This window comes from Temnothorax longispinosus, chromosome 1 (assembly GCF_030848805.1).
Source record: "Temnothorax longispinosus isolate EJ_2023e chromosome 1, Tlon_JGU_v1, whole genome shotgun sequence".
Classification (NCBI taxonomy): Eukaryota; Metazoa; Arthropoda; class Insecta; order Hymenoptera; family Formicidae; genus Temnothorax; species Temnothorax longispinosus.
Genome location: NC_092358.1, coordinates 20,860,643 through 20,881,130, shown reverse-complemented (window position 1 = coordinate 20,881,130; position 20,488 = coordinate 20,860,643). Strand labels below are relative to the sequence as shown.

General features: G+C 36.8%; 1 protein-coding gene and 1 long non-coding RNA gene across 4 annotated transcripts in view; one reads left to right on the top strand and one right to left on the bottom strand.

Annotated features, from left to right (window-relative positions):
• Nachralpha6 (nicotinic acetylcholine receptor alpha6) overlaps positions 1-20,488 on the bottom strand; it is a 222,444-nt gene that overhangs the window by 175,821 nt on the left and 26,135 nt on the right. The window lies entirely within an intron of this gene.
• LOC139816753 (uncharacterized) overlaps positions 1-20,488 on the top strand; it is a 278,339-nt gene that overhangs the window by 240,752 nt on the left and 17,099 nt on the right. Inside the window, exon 3 of the long non-coding RNA XR_011733076.1 lies at positions 4,429-4,651. This is a non-coding gene — a long non-coding RNA (uncharacterized lncRNA). The remainder of the gene's footprint in view (positions 1-4,428; positions 4,652-20,488) is intronic.

The following is a 20,488-nucleotide window of genomic DNA, read 5'->3' as shown; positions in this document are numbered from 1 at the left end:
TATAGCTTTCAATTTTTTGTCAGAACCAGCATATGCAATTGTGAGAAAGAGATTATAAACAACAATTTAAGAAAAGTTTATTGAGTTGTTAATTGGAGATTTTGTCAACCAATTTCCAGATTTTACCATTCATATTCATTCACACGTTGCTTGAGAGTTATTCCAACTTGTAATGAGTTTTTCAATTAGCCAAGTACTTAGGAAGTACTTATGCTCCAAGGACTAATAAAAAGACATAATAAAATTAACAAAGATAATAATTGTCATGATAGAACAGCATAAGGAATTAACGATTTCTTACGGAAACTTGTTTCAGAAATTTCAATTGACTATGATAATGTGCAATTTCATGCAGAGCAAACTCAGTTAAAATACATATTCGTATTATACTAAATTGAATTACATTAGACACTTAAAGTAAACCCAAATCGAGAAGCGTTAATTATTCTACTTTGCATTACGATTTCTTTAAGAATGCATTTGAGAAGGCATTTTTGTTGTTCCTCGAGTCTCAATCAGCAGTCAGAAAGTAGACATGATAATTCTCATTAGTAGCTGCTACCTTTCCGTTTGTAGCTGCGTTTCTATCTCGTCTCACATAAGAAATAAGCCATTAGTGAGATACGGCAGGACGTGGAAAGACAGTCGAGAAGCAGAAAAGGCAACGCTTATAAATAGAACGGCCGTGGGTACCGGGTATATGGATAATGTTTTCACGACGAGAGGGAAATTTCTGCGACGAGTTATTACCTGCAACGTGGTGAGAATAAAGGCTCACACGGTACGAGGTATTCTTCTGCAGCCTTTTTTATTGGATCTCCGTCCTTGCGAGAATCTTTGTGGAGGAAATTTTATTTTTTGCCTGGCGCGATGGACGCCTTGTTTTAAACTATAAGGGTGAGACGGGCTCTCTCTGTGCGCGTCTTTCCTCCGTTCGATAAGCCCGCAATCATTCATGACACATTCGTTTGACTCGATTTTTTCTATGTAGGTAACCGAATAACCCGCTAAACCTGTTAAGATCATTCTTCCAAAAACTTAAACTTATTTTGAGATAATGCAACTTGAAAATTTAGATTAAAAAATAAATGATATTAGATCTTGTTAATAATTTATAACTTTTTCTTATCTTTGCCAATAAAAATTTTTGATTTAAATACTTAGTTTCAACTCTTCAGTTTATCTAAAATCTTAATTATTTGTCACAATTTATTTGGTAATAACGCAGATTAATTAACAAACTGTACCGAACAGCAAAACAAATCGTACATCGCAGTGCGACGAAATCGTTATGCAGCGTGTAGGGCTCGCGATTACGTGGCGCATGAGTGTTCTCCACTAGACGCGCTCCTTCGGGAATCAAACGAGCGATAATGGTTGAATTGATATCCGGCGCGTGTGTGGAAATGGAGCCCGGTGGCTCGCAGCCATCGCATCATATCGGGGTATACAAGGGTTTATGGTCCTCGCGTGCTGGCACGTTGCCCGTAAATTGCGTCCACCACGGCCACGCGACGTTCTGACGCTAGACGTCGACGTGTTGCGTACCAGCCCGATACCTTTCTGACATAGCCCCAGGCACCTGTTATGTCCGCATAACGTGGTATGTGTGTTTTTAGGGTGCTCGGCAGATCATCGATCGATTTAACAATAGTCCACTGCTTGAACGATTTCCATTCTTTTCTTGCCAGTTTTCAATCGTGATAAAATCGTGAAAGAACACGTTCCTCATTTCTTAAAACAAAAAAGTTCCAATCATAAAAAAGATCTAATATATACGAATTACTATGTTTACGGCAAAAAAGTTTAACAAAAATATAACAATTACAAAATACAAATTTTCCAAACTTAATTATTATACATGCGGATGACGTTCACGAAAAAATGCTCTTTTGTAGAAGAGTCGATAATTGAAATTTCGGCAAATTGAGATAATCGAAAAATCATTCGACATTGCAGTTTACCTGCGGGATTAGTTCAAACATTTCCACTTCGTTGATCCTCGAAGAGACAAGCAAGGAAGTTTGCTTACGAAGCAATCGCATAGAAGTGCAAACGACGCGACAATTTATTCGCTCGCGACCAACTGGTACACAAAGTTCGCGAGAACGAACTTTGGTATACATCACAAATTTTGCTGGTCTTCGTCGAATGTCTTGCGACTCTAAGCTCTTTACTCCAGATGAAGGATTTGTATGTAACCATTAAGAGCTCATCATTCACACGAAATCATCATTGTCACGCTATTTCATAAATTAATTTTATCTGATGTAACACAATGTATAATAATTGTAAAACCTGATAAATAGAGCGTACAACAAAATATTATTTATGCAAACCGAAGGCATTATTATTTTACAAATAATAACTTTGTATTGGTACATTTTCTGTATACTTTTATACAATATTTTCGTGTGAGGGTTTCAATTTATCTTATATTTCAGAAATTGGAGTAAAATCCTACGTATACCTGTTGTAAAATACGATAGAGCTGACGAAGAATCATTAGCTTTGAGAAGCACGTAATGGCGGTACTCGCAAAAGTTAACCGGAAGAAAATAACTCGGGTAGAAGTGAGTTATACGAGATTCCGGTCGTGCGGTTTCATAACCATGCGCGGGATATTAATTCGGCCATTACCGCACGAGTGGTTTCCAAAGCTGGCAGCGATCAAACGGCCCACAGCACACGTTTGCATGTAGAAACGCTCGCGCGAGAGAACGAATCACAGGATGATTTCTACCTGCGCGCGTAACAGATCACCCCGGGTCTGCCATTAACCTGAATATCTTTCAAATATACCCATATAAAAAATCCAATATCCGGTAAATTCTATCGCTCGCGGATCGACATACGCGTGCATCACATATCAAGTAGACAATTCAGTGCATAGCGAACACTTTTAATTTACACTTAGCAACGTGTTCAGAATGTAAAACAATTTTAATCGTAAGAAGTAGTTCTCATTTAATAATCATAATTTTGTAATCCTCAAGAGTGGAACACGTCCCGTGGTGTGCGAAATCAATTTTGATTATTTATTTAACGTACTTTACTATATATTCTGTATATATTTAAACTCGTATAACGCGAAACTAAATTTGCATTTAGTTGGAATATATTAATTTATTATTTCGTGGCGAATTCAGAAGCGATCAAGACGTAGCGAATATTTGCATTCGCGTACATCTGCACATAGATAGATCCAGGTTGGAAGCCGAACTTTCACGACATAGTTGGGAGTCTAAATTCGTACTCGCGTATGAGTTTTGCCATTAACCCAAATATATTTCGCATTTACTCCAAAATCCGTGATGGATCCAAGTACTCCGATAGCGTTCTAAATCTCGTAATATAGGCGACACTACATATATACTTCTCAACAAGATTAAAGTGTTATTTCAAAACGCGGAAAAAAGCAACAAATAAAAAATTCACGTAACTTTGCAAAAAATAAAGAGACTTCTAAACAAAAATTTTTTAATCTAAAAATTTTGCTGTCAATCTCCGACTTTAGTTTTTATTATAACATTAATTATGGCATGCTTTGTTTAATTTATAAAATTATATTCTTTAATAAGATTTTTTTTTATTCTAATAATAACAAACTAATACTGGAAAGTGCACACCTGCCTTTGTTAAATATTATCACTATATATCTTTAAGCTATAGATGGCACAGAAATAATTATATAAAAATAATTTCTATCTCCTTCGAATGCATATTAAATGATTCTATTAGATAAAATGTCTCTTTCTATTTCTCGCCGCAATGACCTGCTCAAACCACGAAATCGCAGCAGAAGGAGACATTCATTTGCATAATGAAAACGCCTATTATAACCGAACAAAAACTACCGTTTCACTCGGGCGAAATTAAATTGCGACAGGAAACGACTTTCAAGGAGTCACGTTCGAGGCGAAATCGCTGGAATCGCTTTATGGCAACGTCGATAAAGTGTCCTGCCGCGTAATCCCGCAACGAAATTCACTTACATCGCGGGATGGCGTTAACGGAAAATTTAAGTAACCCTACTAGGCACCTGAAGGAACTACTTTTGACAGGCCGGCCGTTACGAAGCGAGATCCACATCGTTCCGCTACAAGTATCAAGCTTATCGTCGGTGCGCGCCCGCCGAGTGGATGTTATGTCTCACGTTTTACGATATCGCAAATGGGCCATCGCCGTGTCGCGCGACGCGTATCGTTCCGTGCGTTAAATTTGTTAAACGGCAAATGATAATACGTGCCGGGTTAACTAGACGTGGGTGCTCCGACGTGATGCACTTAGCGATGCAGATGTATGCTCCCGTAAATGTTCGTAACGGAGATCCATCGTGGAAACGATCCTTAAATATATTGTATATTAAATAAACGCTAAGTATCCTGAACGCTATATTTTTTGTAACGTTCAAACGACCTGTTACAGTGGCGAAGAAGCTGAAGCACGTTCCATGTGTGCCTTGTGAATGGGGTCAGAAATCCACATGTGGGAAGCTGGAACTGAAGCTAAAAACAGATGGACGGAACGTGTTCGGTAGATTCAGAATGGAGAAGAATTGCTCTCGCGCGACGGAAAAAGCGGACGTGTAGCTCGACACGTTAATTCCAGGTCGAAGAACATCATCGTTCGGGCGTGCATTTTGCGTAAGGTATGCGCGCAACTCCCGGAATTCGCAGCGAGTTCGTAGCGAGTTCGCAGCGAGTAATTAAACGTTATGGAAATAATTCGGCCGCCAAATACTGCGGCTAATCATATATTACGTTACGCGCTACGTTTCTCTCGATACGTCGCCCGGATGATTCTCGTTTGTGTCCGATCGGCCACGGTGATGCCTGTACGTGAATGAAATTCGCTCGCTCTTGTGATGTACGATGCGATCGTGATTCGAAGGGAAGGGAAACCTGCGACGTAGGGTTTCGAAGCTATGGCACTGCGCCGCGAATACCGAGAGCCGACTGGAAGCGAATCAATGCCCTTCGTCCTACATTATTCAGTTCAATCAAATACCGCTTCAGGCATTCGGGTCAGTCGCAGACCGCCGTCTATAGATACCTATACATATATATAGTACAATACCACAGACGTGTGTATAATATATCCTTTCAAGGAGCGAAGTTTTTGTTTAGAAACGCAGAACGTGGAATTGTTAATAAATCAATCGATTGTGTACTAAGAGACTCGTTCGAGATCTAAATAAAAAGAGGGACAGAGGATTTTGAAAATGTAATAAAAGATAACAATATATCTGTCTAATTAAATGCAACATTAGCGTAACAGATTCATTCCTTGCAATGCAGAAAACTGTCCACAATACAATGGTCATATGTGGATCACGAAATTCGATACGCGTCTGTCAACCGCAAATAACTACGCCGAATGGCGCGCGCGACGGCGGTGCAGAGAACATTGAGTAAATAAAATCATACATATAGGAAATAAGTTATATTTTTTTTCGGCCGGCAGAAAGGAGCGGTATCGGATATCGACGGTTTTACAAATGACCTACATTTCTTCTTTGTTCGCCTCCATGATGCAAAGAGAGCGCGTCGCGATATGCGCGACTGTGACTAACGAGCACGAGAAGACAAATTATGCCCGACTCCGCGATTCGCTAAAATATCCGAATATTAGAACGTCACAGAGCTTCGCTAATATACAGAAAGCTACTTCAGACTCTTCGAAAATAGGTGTCTGAGAATGTGATTGATAATCCATATATGTCTCTATAAAATTTCTGAATTAAACGAATATGGAATTGAGAGAAATAAAGAAAGATTAAAATCCTAAAAAACTAATTCTTCCAACTATAAATTATAAAAATAAATTATACACATAAATAATTTAGAATAAATTCTTTTTTAACGAAAACTGCAAGTATTTATCATAAATTTCTTAATTTTAAAATAATAAGTATTCTGACGATTAAGGTTTATATTTCTAGTAAAACAAAGTCGAAGTAAAATTGTCCACGCTCTTTATATCTATATCTTGAAGATTATTTTAACAAAATTTTTAATGCTATATATATAACTGCCGATTTATTGAAACAGACCGGCCTTTCTTAGTTTAGCAGAAGTGTGACGATTCCAATGTGGCGAATACCCTGTATTTACATTTATGTAGAAATATTTTACGCGACAGCGCATTCGTCATATTGCTGGTTAGCCCACAGCTGGCTAGTGACTAATAAGTTATAACCGTACGCTTTGTGCGCCGTTGATTTTCCCGCGGTTGCTTCTGTCATCAACAACTACCGTCGCGTAGAATACATCACCTGTCCTAGAGCACACAGAGAATTTCGAGTGGAAGGCAAACAGGATGTGTGACTTGCATCGTTCTGTAGAACTTAAAAGCTGAAACGAGCGACCTAACTTTCGTGACTTCATCCGTTGCCTTTGACTTTCTCAAATAGGAGAAAGTTTAATTAATTTCCGCCGCGCTTCCACTCCAAAAAACAGGAGCATTTTTTTCTTTATCGCGTAAAAATTATTGGTTATTTAATTACGAGATTTTTGCACGGATCTCTCTATTCCCTCCCCGCTCCCTCCCCCCTCACTCTCTCTCTCTCAGCTTTGAGACAACGAAGTACAAATACGGGAGTTTATCGAGGATCAAATTTCCGCACGATATATCTCATCGTTGATCCCGGATATCTATATACGTGCGCGTCAACGCACATTGGTAGCGACGATTTTCTCGTGTGCACATACGCGCGTATCGCATCGTTACGCGTATGTCAAATCCCACGAATAATAGGTGAATCGGCGCCCGTAGGTATACGGTATACTGGACATTTCGCCGCCCCCGAGAGACATTTTTCACGTTGAATCCGGAAATAGTCTGTGCCGTTGCGCGAGAGTATTTTGAGAAACGATCCATATTTATTACAAATAATATGCTTTTCTGAAAACCGGAGATTCGGTCAAGGCGATATTGTTCATTTAAATACGTCGGTTATACGTTACGGGAATAGTGATAATAATTGCCAAAATGGATTTTACGAAATTATCAAAAAATATAAAATTGGTACGTGGTTCAACAGGCAAATATTTCAATTAGAAGTAATATGAAAAACTTGTCTAATATTTAAAACTTCAATTATAATTTTTAATTTACTGCTCGCATATATTACAGTAAATGCATAAAGAGAAAAGAAAAAAAAAGTAGAAGGAGAAGAAGAGGAAGAAGAAACAGTGACCAAACTAAAATCATGATGAATGAGAAGAAACATAACACGAAAAAGAAAGTAACGAATACAAAGAATAGGATCTTCTCCCAGTCTTGAGAAAAGCGCGGCCGATATCGTTTGTCACGTTGAACGACATATACGATAAATCGAAGAAACGGCGAAACTCACCGACTTGCAGAATCGATTATCTATCGTAGCATCAAGTCAACGAATAAGTTGGCCGAAAGAAGTATCGATAAACGCGTCAGCCTTTCTCGTGTAATTCTACCTGTCGGTTCGTTTGCACCTGAGTCACATTACAGCAGCTTATTGTGATTGAATGAACGATATTCAACATACCTTCTATTATTTTTAATGAATTGCTACGAAGAAAAGATATATAAATTGTCAATCTTTTTATTATTAAAATTATAATACAGAACTCTGGAGACTATTCCGCAGAAAAAAATCAAGATTATCTAATTGGAGCAGTTGCAACTCGCGAAACATTCAAGGGTGTTTCAGTTAAATATCTTATGACATAATTTTCTTATGCGAAGATTATATAATAGATAATAATCGGTAACAAATAGATTTTAAAAAATTTGCACAATTGATTTATCTTGATATACTAGTGTTCTGTGCTGCGATTAGATGAGGCAGCAATGAAGTAAAGAGGCACGTGCCACAAATTCACGAGGAGACTGCAGCCGACCGGTGATCCATCGAGATTTATATTTAATGAACTAACGGAGATTCCGACTATCCTCTAGAGTTATGCTCACATCTGACATTTATCGTAGAACATTTCGACGTTACCGGTAGTTGCCAAAGCGCGTAAGAAAGAAAAGGAAGAAAAATGTAAGCAACGATTAAATCGTCGTTGATATTTACAGCGTTAGAAAATGACACAAATATCAAAGGTTTTTGGATTAGGAATAGTACAAAGTTATACAGAATACGTAGAGGTGGATTAACATTTTTCCATTTTGCAGACTGGATATTTTTTGCTTGATGATTGGACTATTCCTGATTTTTACATGGCTCAGTTTCCCGATCAAACGAATAAAAGTCCAGCACTAACAGAAAATTATTTTAAAGTCCAATAACTGCAAAATGGTCATGACAGTTGTAACATGACTTAAGGGATTTGTTAGTGACCGCGAAAGATCGTTTCCCACGAGCGCGCAAAATAACAAGATAATTGCTTTTCTTTTAATTACTTTAACGAGCAATTTTAGCGACGTTTTACCTTTTAGATTAAAAAAAAAATTTGATTATATCGCATTATTAAAGTGACTTCGAGTTTATATAAAATTGTTTATTACCTTAACATCATAAGTGATATGGTTTTAAGTGATATGGTTTTAACAGTATGGTTTTATCATCGCGAAAGTCGATTGGAATCTCATCTACTGTTAATACGATATCTCTCTAAATCTGCATGAATATTTTTTGACTACTTACGAGTTAAATCTGTTTTGCAAATTTTGCTATACGTTTCTTAAAGTCTTCAATTTAAAAATAACTTTTATTATCTGCAGTTTATTGTAGACGGAAAAATATACCAATAAATTTTCCGTACATACCGTTGCACGGAATCTAACTGCTTTCCCCTCTTGCTAAGTAATATGAAACTTTCACATAAAGAAAATAAGAGCGGAAACAATTGGCTTTAAAAATGTATAACTCTCATAACGCATTATACATTTGTCAATGGAGTCATACAGTTTGTGACAACTGTGGAGAGTTGGCTAAAACCAAGCTAAAACTTTCTTACAGAGAGTCGATCATCACGAGCCGGCCCTATTGCAAGGTTAGAGGAGATTGGCGGGAATCGAAATCTCGTTAAGAGAAAAGCTTTAGAGTACGTTTCACGGAAGAAAACGAAGGATTTTTATGTCATCGCGCGAGCGCTCAACTAGATCGAAGAATCGATAGAGTCTGACTCCCTTTCATTCTGTTTCGCTGTTTGCGCATACTTGACTTGTTTCTATCTCTCGCATACAGTGCCTATGAATAAATTTATATATTTATTCATCGGCACTGTATGCATACGTAATATATTAAAACTATTGAATATATATTTATAAAATTTCCCATTATTTATTAAATAATACCTAATTCAAGAGCTTTCACAAAATCTTTACAACTGGTTCGAGAAAAATAAGCTAACATATTAGTAATTGTATATAAAACTCGTACGCTCATAAAATTATCCATCAATAGTCACATGCCGTAATTTCCATCTCGCTCATACATATTCTGCATGTAACAAATATCGATTACATTTCCATTCAATGGAACGGCCTTCGTTTGTGCATACGTAGACAGAGAGAATCCATGACATGGAGTATCGAATCGTATCGGCAAGCTGCGAGAATTCTTTGAATCACGATTCGTTATACCCTACAGTTTTCTGCAGTATCGCTGCACCGATCTTCGCGGTGCATATTTTGCGAAAGTAATACAAGCACCGACGGTGCAGTTGGAATTTTACGAGATCGGTGAGCGGACCGAAGTTTAAGTGCATCCTACTCGAAAGAAACGCGCGTGCTACTAAGTTTGCCGATCTGCATAACTATACATTACAGCGTCATACTTGAAGTAGCTAAGGGAAAAATTTTATTCTTAAGAACATTTTTTTAATGATAATTTCTTCAAATCGATGCATAAAATATTGAAAATCGTAGACTTTGACCTCGAAATTATATTCGCGTATCTTCTGTTTAGGAAACATTTCTCAAAATCGTTATTCAAAATTAATTAGCAAATATGTGTCTTTAGATACACTTTCCTCACACAAACGACTTTGCGACTAATGAGTCAAACATGGACGGTCCTACGTATGTCATATAAATCGGTTTCCATTGTGAAATCGAAATCCGCCAGAGTCACGTTCAATTTGCGTAATGCGGTTCTAACGTTCCTATTGACTATGGTCCGAGCTTTGTCGCTGAAACTTCGTCAAGATCAATCGAATCCTTATGGATTCGCTGATCGATAAAGGCCTTGCCTAAAGTCAAATAAACCCAGCAAGTTAGCGGTATTTGCATTTCCACCGCTATTGTCTTCGTTTAAAGGCTCGTGCGACGCGTGTATGCACGGCACACAAACGTTTCTCTGTTGGTGACAGTATAGCGAATAGAATGCCCGAATACTCTTGGACTCCTTCTCCTCCCTTTTGTGCTTACGTATCACGGGCGGAGTGCACACGATACTATGTTGCCCGCTTTGTTATCTTCTCCACTCGGCATAGGTATATTACATAAGACGGAGTACGATTACTGTGCGGTTATTGTTAGAGTAACTCGAGGTAAACGTATATATTACGATAGCTGCTCTAATTTTCGAAATTGTTATTCAATAAAGGCGAAAAAAAAAGGAAGACGGGGAAAAGAAAAAGCTCACACTGAAAAGATTAAATTGCTCGCAAGTAGAAGATTATCATCGTTTCTGTGATACTAAAGACTTAATTTTGTGTGCGGGGTCAATTAGCGTTGCTTTACGCCGCTAGTTTTACGGGCACGCGCGTGCCGCGTTGCTTCTTTTATCTTCCACAACATTGCATGGGAAAAACGCGAGCCGGCATACCCCCTATGTGTTTGTCCCGCGGGCAAGTTGAATTTAAATAGCAAACATGTTTGTCGCGAATAACTAATTTTTCTTCGCGGCACCGTGCAATTTCAAGCAATGTTGCTAGTATAGTAGCGACAATGTGTGCTTAAAAATCCGAGTCAAATCCAATAATCAAGTTTTATTTTCTACAATTCGAGTAATATTCATAAGAAATAATATTTTATACTACTTGTACTTGCGAAGTAATCGATCCCTATATTAATTAGTTTTACATTTTAGAATGAGTACTTGTAGAATTCGAAATGTACTTATAAATAGCTTACCCTGCCAGTTATTTTTAGAAAACAAGCGAATTCGTGTTACGACCAATAAAAAAACCCAATTTTTCTGAATATTGTCTAAAATTTTCTTGTCTACGTTGCAAATAGAAGCTATTATCTTCGATTAGTATTATATAAAAGAATATGAGCTACCGGGTAACCGCTTGTTATTCGCCGCTTTAGGTTGAAAACTAGGTTGAAGTATAAACAAGGTTTCCACGATTGCACAACTTCTTGTAAATTTACGCGTGTGATATACAAAGTTACGAGTATAATAAGTCTTTTTTTCTTTGTAATCCAATGAAGATTACATAATAAAAGCACGAAACGTTACTATATCGCATTGCAAATGTGTTTTGAGTATTTTAGTAAAACGTGTTCCCCGAAGATATACTTGAAATCATAAATCACATAAAATACTAAAAAATTGAGATGTTGATGACGTATTGGTTCATCAAGAACTTCGAGGATTTTATTTCTGTCTCAATTATACGGCTGCATATTGCAACTCATACATTACATATTGCTACGGTTCTGGTAACTTCTATTACTTCTGTTACTCTCGCCTAATATTACGTAACAGAGGATATGGAACCACTTGCAGCTTGTATCCTGGAAACTCATACTTGCCGCGTCGAGTTTGCGGGTTCATATTGCTCCAAGTGACTACAAATATAGAACGCTAAACTATAACTTGGTCATTGTAATTTGCATTGTTCGTAGAATCTAGTGCGTTCAAGCAATTACGTTAATGAAAAACCAAATTAAGCGTTTCTATTTGATAGCTATTCGCCCGCTTCAAAGAAAATGTATGCTGCTTGAGGCAAAAAGAATATTATTTTTAAATATTTTTAATAAGAAATATTTCAGCGAAATTATTGACTTAACTATTAGAACTAGCGGTTTCGTGACCAAAAATGTACGCAATGAATTCTTAAAGGAATCTCTTAAGAGATGAAATTGCTATCTTATCGGTGGAAATTGTTCGACGCATTACCCCACGTTTGTTGTATATTCTGGCTTTTCCCGCTTTTGTTACCCCCGGCTGATATTGCAGACAGAAGATACGGTATCGCTTTGTGCCGCTGCTTGCAAACTTATATCCGCTTATTACTCCCAGCCTCGTGTACAATACACATGACTGCAACTTAGACAATATTGTTTGCTTTGCCTTTGTTGCCCGACTATAGGAAAAGCGAATCGAGGAAGCCTGATCTTCCTCGTTATTACGTCTTAGCCGCAGTGGAAGAAAGCAAAACTTTTAATCGCGAAGTACGATAGGGATGGCCACGTGATAGCGATCGATAACAAGTCGGTGAAATTATGGTTTCTGTGAGAAACGCAACGTTCAGATGTACGTGAAACTTGATGCAACGATTAATAAACTAATGAAGGAATACAATTAAAAGTTGATCCGACAAGCAACAGTGTTACGCTGAATTTCGCGCATCATTAGAGATCGTTATTAATTTAGGGAAAGCGTAAAGTTTCGACCAGCTAAATGATCTGGAACGTCTACAGTGTCTACACTATAATGTTACGTTACCGAGAAACAATGAGCCAAAGAAAGACTACTCGCTTTCGTCGTGCAACTAACAATTGCACTTTCAGCGATTCTCATTTACTAATTGTTGTGTGTGTTAGAAAAATTTTATTTCAGATACGCCAGAAAAATGTATATTTTAGCTTTTTCCTTAGAATCATCAGAAAATGCAACACGATATATCTGCGAATAAATATTTTAATTTTTTTGTAAAGGATATTTGTTTTGTCCAAATTTTATTTGCATCCATGCAAATTTTCTCCATATTGTTATCGTCATTGTCAAATTTGCAAATAATGCTCGTGGTATTCTAAAACCGAGGGAATACATTTATATTTTGCAAAAATAGTTATATTCACAATAGAGTCACATAAACGATTAAATGTTTAATTGTCCATTTATAAACAAAAACCAATTTGAAAAATCTGGCTACGCAGAAAGTTTTGTGACAGCATCAACGTAAAACCGGAAAAAATGTGAAAATAAAAGCGATGTGTTACCGCAAAATAAATTAATGTTATCAAATCGATGAAATTGATGAAATTCTATTTAATTGGATCGGTTACCATTACCACCACCGTTAGGAGTTTAGGACGCATCATGGGATTGACTGCGCGATATATACATGAGATCAGCATCCTGGTGTATGATGCACAATTATGTCAGCATTATCATAATTTTCTCGACAGTAATTGTTATTACGATATGTACATTTCAAAGCTGTTTGTTGCGTGGAAATTATAGATCAATGTAAATATACATGTGTATTATAGCAAACAGAATTGCTAGAATTATCTGAAATGGGAAGAAAAACTGATAGGAAATTACGTTTGCAATTCTGCGCCAATGATAAAACATACATTCAATACCGTAATCTCGATAAATTAAGGTATTTAATCTATTGTAAAATAAATGATGCTGGGATTACAATGATTAATATCACTATATATCATTAATGCCTGTAATGCATTGTATTATAGTGATCAATATATTGTATGCCTAAAATAACTACTTCACATTTACGGATATAAAAAGCATCTGTGATATGACATTTTTTCTTTTTGTTTTCAAAACGCTTTTGAAATTGATTTTCTTCCAAGGTATTTAAATAAGTCTGACAAACTGACCGATATATCGCGATATAACGAATTTTATCGATATGAGAGAGAGTAACAAGATATGATATAAATTACCAATACAACTAACTACAACTAAAAACATCTATCAAGTCTAATAAGGCTTGACATGTGCAAAAGATAGCGCGTGGATGATTGAAAGGTGCATGGAAGGTGCGAGGGCAAATCGCGAATCTCATTTCGAGATAATGGACACGGTGATTGGAACTGTAACATCGTCCTTGCGGTAGGAGGATGTAAAGATACACCCTCGGTCCGAGGGTTAACACATCGATCCTACGAACCCCCACAAATCCATTTACGTTCCACATGTTTCCGGATGCATGCTCGTCTACACTGGCTACTGATTTATTAACCTAAATTACCGCAGGATACGCTAACATTGCATTTGGTTCAAATGAATGGATCACATTCGAGCGGACGTGAGTTGAGCTCCTCTGATAAATCGAGATGTTGTAATTTTTCTATAACAAAATTGAGAATCACTACAACAACAAAGAAGTCGAAACAGAAGAGAGCGAACTCGATAGGTTCGCGAGTTTTGTGATTATTCACTGCCTATAGGTAATACGCGCCAACGCAGAAACAATGAGAACGTGTACGACTAGCGGAGCTTTAGAAGTTCGAATGACACGTAAGAGTTCGTGAATGAATCTCGAGAATAATCGATAATATGTACAACAGCCTGGATACGGACCCACTTGCTGGACTGTTCCCCGGGAATAATGGAGAGCGAGAGAGAATCCGCTTACAACAAAAACCAGTTGCTCCGGAATAAACTGGAGATATACGTATTTCTTCGATCGCCGGGACGCGAAATCGTCGAACTTCCGTTAGAAATGTGTCGAGGGTTCTCCAAGGGCTCGGCGCTTTTCGAGATACCGAGCGAAATGCGAGTTGAATGGATGAGTTTCGTCCCACGGCAATCTCGCCGGAAGGATGTACTCGCACTAATGCACATGGTCCGAGGCAAAATTGTAAATCGAATTACACGGAACGTTATGGGGACGCATCGCAAATTTAGTTGTTCATTTTACGCCGTGAGGAGTACTCGGTTTTATGAGATAGTTCTCGATGCATGCCGCGGTACACGTTGACGAATATTTCCAGAATTTTGGTAGTCGCTCGAGAACTGGATTTGCGAGTCCAATCCGTTGATCGTTTAAGTACTACACGACCGATTATTCCCGAACAAAAGAGAAATCGTAAAACGAATATAGGTAATAGAAAGTACTGAATTATATATATACTAAAAAATAATTAACCATGTTACGTCAGATGCGTCAAAAGAAATTATATACTAAGTTAAATAATAATAATTTAAGTAAACAAAATTACATGGGGAGTATAGAGTTAAAATATTTTTCTAAAATCACGGCGTAAATGAATAACGTGCGGATAACGGCTTGAAAAAGTAAATTCCTTGTCATTTAACGTGCACGTTTATGTCATAGATATAACGTACCACGTTACATGACATCCCCGTTCTTGACTTTCAGCGAAACTTCTTGCGTGAAGTTTCTTGTCCGGCAAACTGCTGGTAACAGCGCATGGTGACACATTGGGAAAAATATAGCACGATAAATATTCCGCACATTATTTCGCATATCTTTCTTTAACATTAAATATATATTTCAATAATAATATTTTATGTTATTGTTTATTGGAAATAAATAATTATTTGAAACCATTAAAGCTGATTGTTTATTATTGATGACATAATGAAATTTCAAAATATAAAACGTACTTTGAATGTTACAACTCTTTTTTTTTAATTGCATGACCGTATAAATTGAAATAACTTTTAACCCAGGTAGAACAGCAAGTCACAATAAAGTCAAAATGATGTCAAAATGACTGCAAAATGACGATTTTTGGTTATTTTACCATCATTTTCACGTCACTTTAATTTCATTGAAACTTTCTGTTCTCCCTGGGGAACCAACTCATGATTTTTCAAAAATATTAAAAACCTCAAAAATAACTCGAATGTTCTGTAAAACTATCTACTGTAACAGACATCCGGAAACGTTCAAAAAGTATTTTGAAAGGTCGCAAACATACTTCAACCGCCAGAATGCACAGGTGCAACGAGGAAAGTTTTTTACGAAACAGTCACACAGATCTGAAAGGTTATCGCGCTTTTATCTTGTTTATATGCCCGAAGGATTTTCGGAAACGCGCTTTGAGATTTAATACTAACGAAATATTCGTCAATGTCCAAAATCCGCGTTATAAAATACTAAATATCGCTGCCCGAGAAAAATCTGAAAGATGATTACTGACGCTAGGTTTAAATTGCAAATACCAGTACCAGTAACAGAGAAGGCCATGTACGATAAGGTAGGTGTACGCAACTTCCAACATCGGTCAGACACTTCAGGTGCCCTCGAAATTAATGGGTTTACCGTTCCACTTTATGTCGTGAAATATATCGTCGCGATGACACTACAATTTCTGTGTGCGTCGAGAAATTTATGGAAAACGCAGTATCGTGATGTATGCATCTCATAACGCATGGACATAAAAAAAATGTGACATGCCATTTTTTGACATTTTGTGAAAGGTTTGCTGCGTGCGATATCGAACGTCTTTTCTACGACAAATATTACGACAAGCAATTATATAATAGCAATAATTAATATCAATATTATATGTATATGTATACATATAATATAATGTTGCTAATATGATGTGTGTGAGTGCTCGTTTGTCCAAAAAGTATTATTCTAATGCCGTTGTATCTTTTTGAAATATGCTTCTAGAAATTAATAATTACAATCAGAGCACGATAAACTGTATTAATTCGTTGCTTTGAAAGGATTTCATTAAATTTGTTTCTTTCGCATTTTCTACTATGTTTAACATATGTAAACAGAACCGTAGCAGTAAAATCATAATGTACTACATTAAATTCGCATTATTTAAAACTCCGAGGCGTACGTTGATTATAATTAAAGTGCCGGACTAACGTCATTCGAGTAAACACCTGCGCGCATTAACAATTATCGATTTTCGAGCGAGGCTACAGGATCCCCTATTCTTGACGCAACCTTCGAGCCATCCATCCAGTAAATAAAAATAATTACGTAAAAATATAAGCCGTGAATCCCGGACTTTATTTTTAATTAGGTACCATTTGATCGCGAGCGTTTCACAAATTGTTTTTCGGTGGACATGCAGATATCCGTCGAAAATATCGTAGCGATACAATATAATAACAGATATTCGACTCACCGATACATCGCCTATTGATACCCTCTCCCCATAAAGTCACCACCAATCGATCAGAGCGCCGCCCCGTAAACCGAGGCACCGAGTGGGCGACTAATATTTTATTAGCATCTCGTTAGCACGTTGTCGTTAGGGGAACGAGACGCTTCATAAAATATGCAAGCAGCCGGGGACGCAGCACCCGCGGATACAACGCGCTAACAACACGTCATAAACAATACATGATATCCCTTGACCTCTCTACATATGAGTTGGTTACTTTAGAAGGAGAGGGAAAGGGGCGTAGTGTGTCGTGGCTTTTATTGTTTCCGTCGGTGTAAACCGCAAACCGAATGCACGCGCGAACCGGCGCCGGCGGCGCGGCAGAACAAAAGCTAATACTTAATGTAGTTAACGGTTGACATCGCTAAACTTTAATCCGGGAGAATAACATCAACCCATTCGACGGGTTTGATTGTCAGCGTTCGAGGGAGCGGTTTAGAGGCTTAATTACTCGCGGAAACTCTAAATTAGGATAGACCGATATACCCGCGAATGTATCTTGCCTGGTCGGCAAGACAATAATGTTTCTCGAAGACGATGCGAGATCGAGCAATTTTGCGATCGAAAGTTGTATTGGTACCAATAAATTATGTCAAAAAGTATTTTAAAATGAATATCTATCTGTCAGTCTCTATTGTCAAATATCTATATCTTTAGCTACAGATTTCATAAATATAGGGATTACGTTAAATTTATGGATTATGGCTATTCACGATTTTTAGATTACGTCAATTCGAAAAAGTTGTATAAATCTTCTTCAAGTTACACTGATATTTTTTGATACACAAAATATGTGTCAGTTCGAAAGGTCGTTACAGAACAATCAGCTTTCTACCGAGATCCACAATACACAATGCTTGTGATCGAATATCGACATTTTGATAGATCATTTTGCGACGAATGTAGACGCACATTGAATATTTATAAATACTATCATTGATAGTATAGATCTACATAAAGTAGAAAAAACTACAGTATGTATAAATTCTTATTGTTAGTAAAATTACTACAAGATCATTAGATTCATTAGGTGTAACAAAGGTTGAAACATAACAAAATATTTCGCGAGATATTATGTAGTCGACTCCTAAAAAATTGGTTGCTTCTTTTAACTCCTTGCAAAAATAGATTGGAATAATTATTAAAAATTAAAAATAGACTCAATTAAACAAATGTTAATTAAAACTGATAGTGATACGCATCTATTATATATGATGTGAAATTGTATAAAATTCACTCGATATTAAGCAATAAAAACTTGAATGTCTGTAATAATCAAACGAAGTAGAAAGCCTTGAAGTACTGAACGTTGTTGAAAATTGAATAACAAGTAAGTAGATATCAATCGCCGTGTCATCTTCTTGTTTTCCGGTATAAATTCGTCTTTCTCAAAGTTAAAAAAAATAAACGTATGTAAAGTTTCTTCTTTAGGAACAGTGATACATTGGAACGCTGCAAAGAATCAATTCGAGAGAAAACGATGTCTACTGGTAGATATCCGGCATCGTTCGTTTGTCCTCTGTTTCACGACGGCGGGATGTCGCACGCATTTCCGCATTGAAACTCTAGTCTCGCCTTTGGGAATCAAAAATCTTTTATAGCGGGTGATATTTTATATCGCAGGTGTCACGTGTTCAATATCCACATCCTCCCTCGTGAACTTTGCATTTACAAGCGGGTCACACGTGTGAGGCATATTCTCGGCCGCACTCGTCGCATTCTCATTTCGAATTCTAGTCCCGCTTCCGATTAGCATCAGCTTCCGAATGTCAAAAATTCAAGGCGCCATGGCGCCATATTCATCCGTCAACATAACGACTTATTGACAAAATTCTATTTTACTTCTATTTCAGAACAACTATATTTCCATCTAAATTGTATCTCTCTTTATACTGCAATATATGATACTTGTATCTTATAATAATAAAAAAAAAAGAAACAAGACATACGAAAAAAAATTTTTATGTATAGGATCTATTTTTAAATTTATACATCCTTTCCTCAAAAATCTGTAATATCGTTCTAATTACCTGTTTAATATTGTATCATTAATAACCCTTCAAGTCCGTTAAATTGAAGTGCAAAAGAGATATTTAAGCTGGCCGAGACAACATTTCAGTCTCTCAACAACATCGATAAAGCTGTTATGTCCCACTTCATTTATGCAAATTGATCTCTGTTCTTTAGAATATTGTTCGAGTATACCGAAGACAAATTGCCTACTTAACCATTGAGAGAGAGAGAAAGAGAGAGAAAGAGAGAGGGAGAGAGAGAGAGAGAGAGAGAGAGAGAGAGAAAGAGAGAGAAAAAGAGAACTTAATTACGTTAAGATGATAGTTATGTCTTGTCGGAAACAAGAAAATTTATTATCCTATTCGTCTCTCATCGCGGTACGACTTTTATATTCGCAAGACGATCTCTGGCGGATTAAACTGCGCCACAAGTGTTATCGCCTAATACCAAACACCGACTAGCCAGTAAGATGGGTACACGAGGATGGCATTTAGATCGCCGAGAGCATTTGGATACGAGCCATAATTCCGACGAGAATACGGTGGTGTACGTGCGAAGGCCAAGCCAACGAGCGACACACGAATTCGATGTCGCGGAGAAACGCGTAAGCTAAAGAGGTAATCGCTTAAATCAAGGGGATTTAAACGATTGCCGCAGGTAGTCCGCGACTCGACATACATAAATTCGAAATATTATAGCAAAGAATTATATAATCCGTTATCATGAATGTGCAAAGCCACTTAAAATGCAAGTTAAAATAAGCTGATTTGGCATATTAATAAATTTAGCGAACACGCAAACGAGGATTACGTTTATTTTTATATACTCATAAAATTATAATATATTTGTTTCAAGATAAAATCTATTTTTTAATTAACCTGGAAAATTTCTGTATTGCATTTTTTAACATTTAGTATTGTAGTACTTTTCTCTATATTAAATTATCCTACAATAAACATTATTATACAATACATCTTCAACTGTCAAAAAATTATCGTTTAGTTGTGTCTATAATCTAATGGTTTACCTATGAATTGCAATGATTTAACCATTTCTAAACGTAAAATATACCTAATGTAACAGTTGTAAAATTTGAATGCACGTAAATGATGGAGAAACGCAGATATTTGCAATAATACAATTTTTGTTTAGTAAAAGCCAAAGTAAATCCATTTAGAAGTTTTAAAAAGAAAGTAATGTAAATAACTTTAATTTCTATGGTCAGAGCAACATCAATTCTCGTGGTAAGTCTCGTACGAGAATAGCAAGTTTCCTTTGCTAAATATGGTAATTAGTTGTGAGAGATATACCGGTGGAAGGTTCTATTATGGAGATCTTCAGTTATTTGCATTGTAACTCAAAAACATAGATACGCGGCAAAACTGTCCTCCTTGATTGATTCTCCTTTCGTATTGCTGTATTTGTTCTCGGTTACTTACAAAATTTGTCA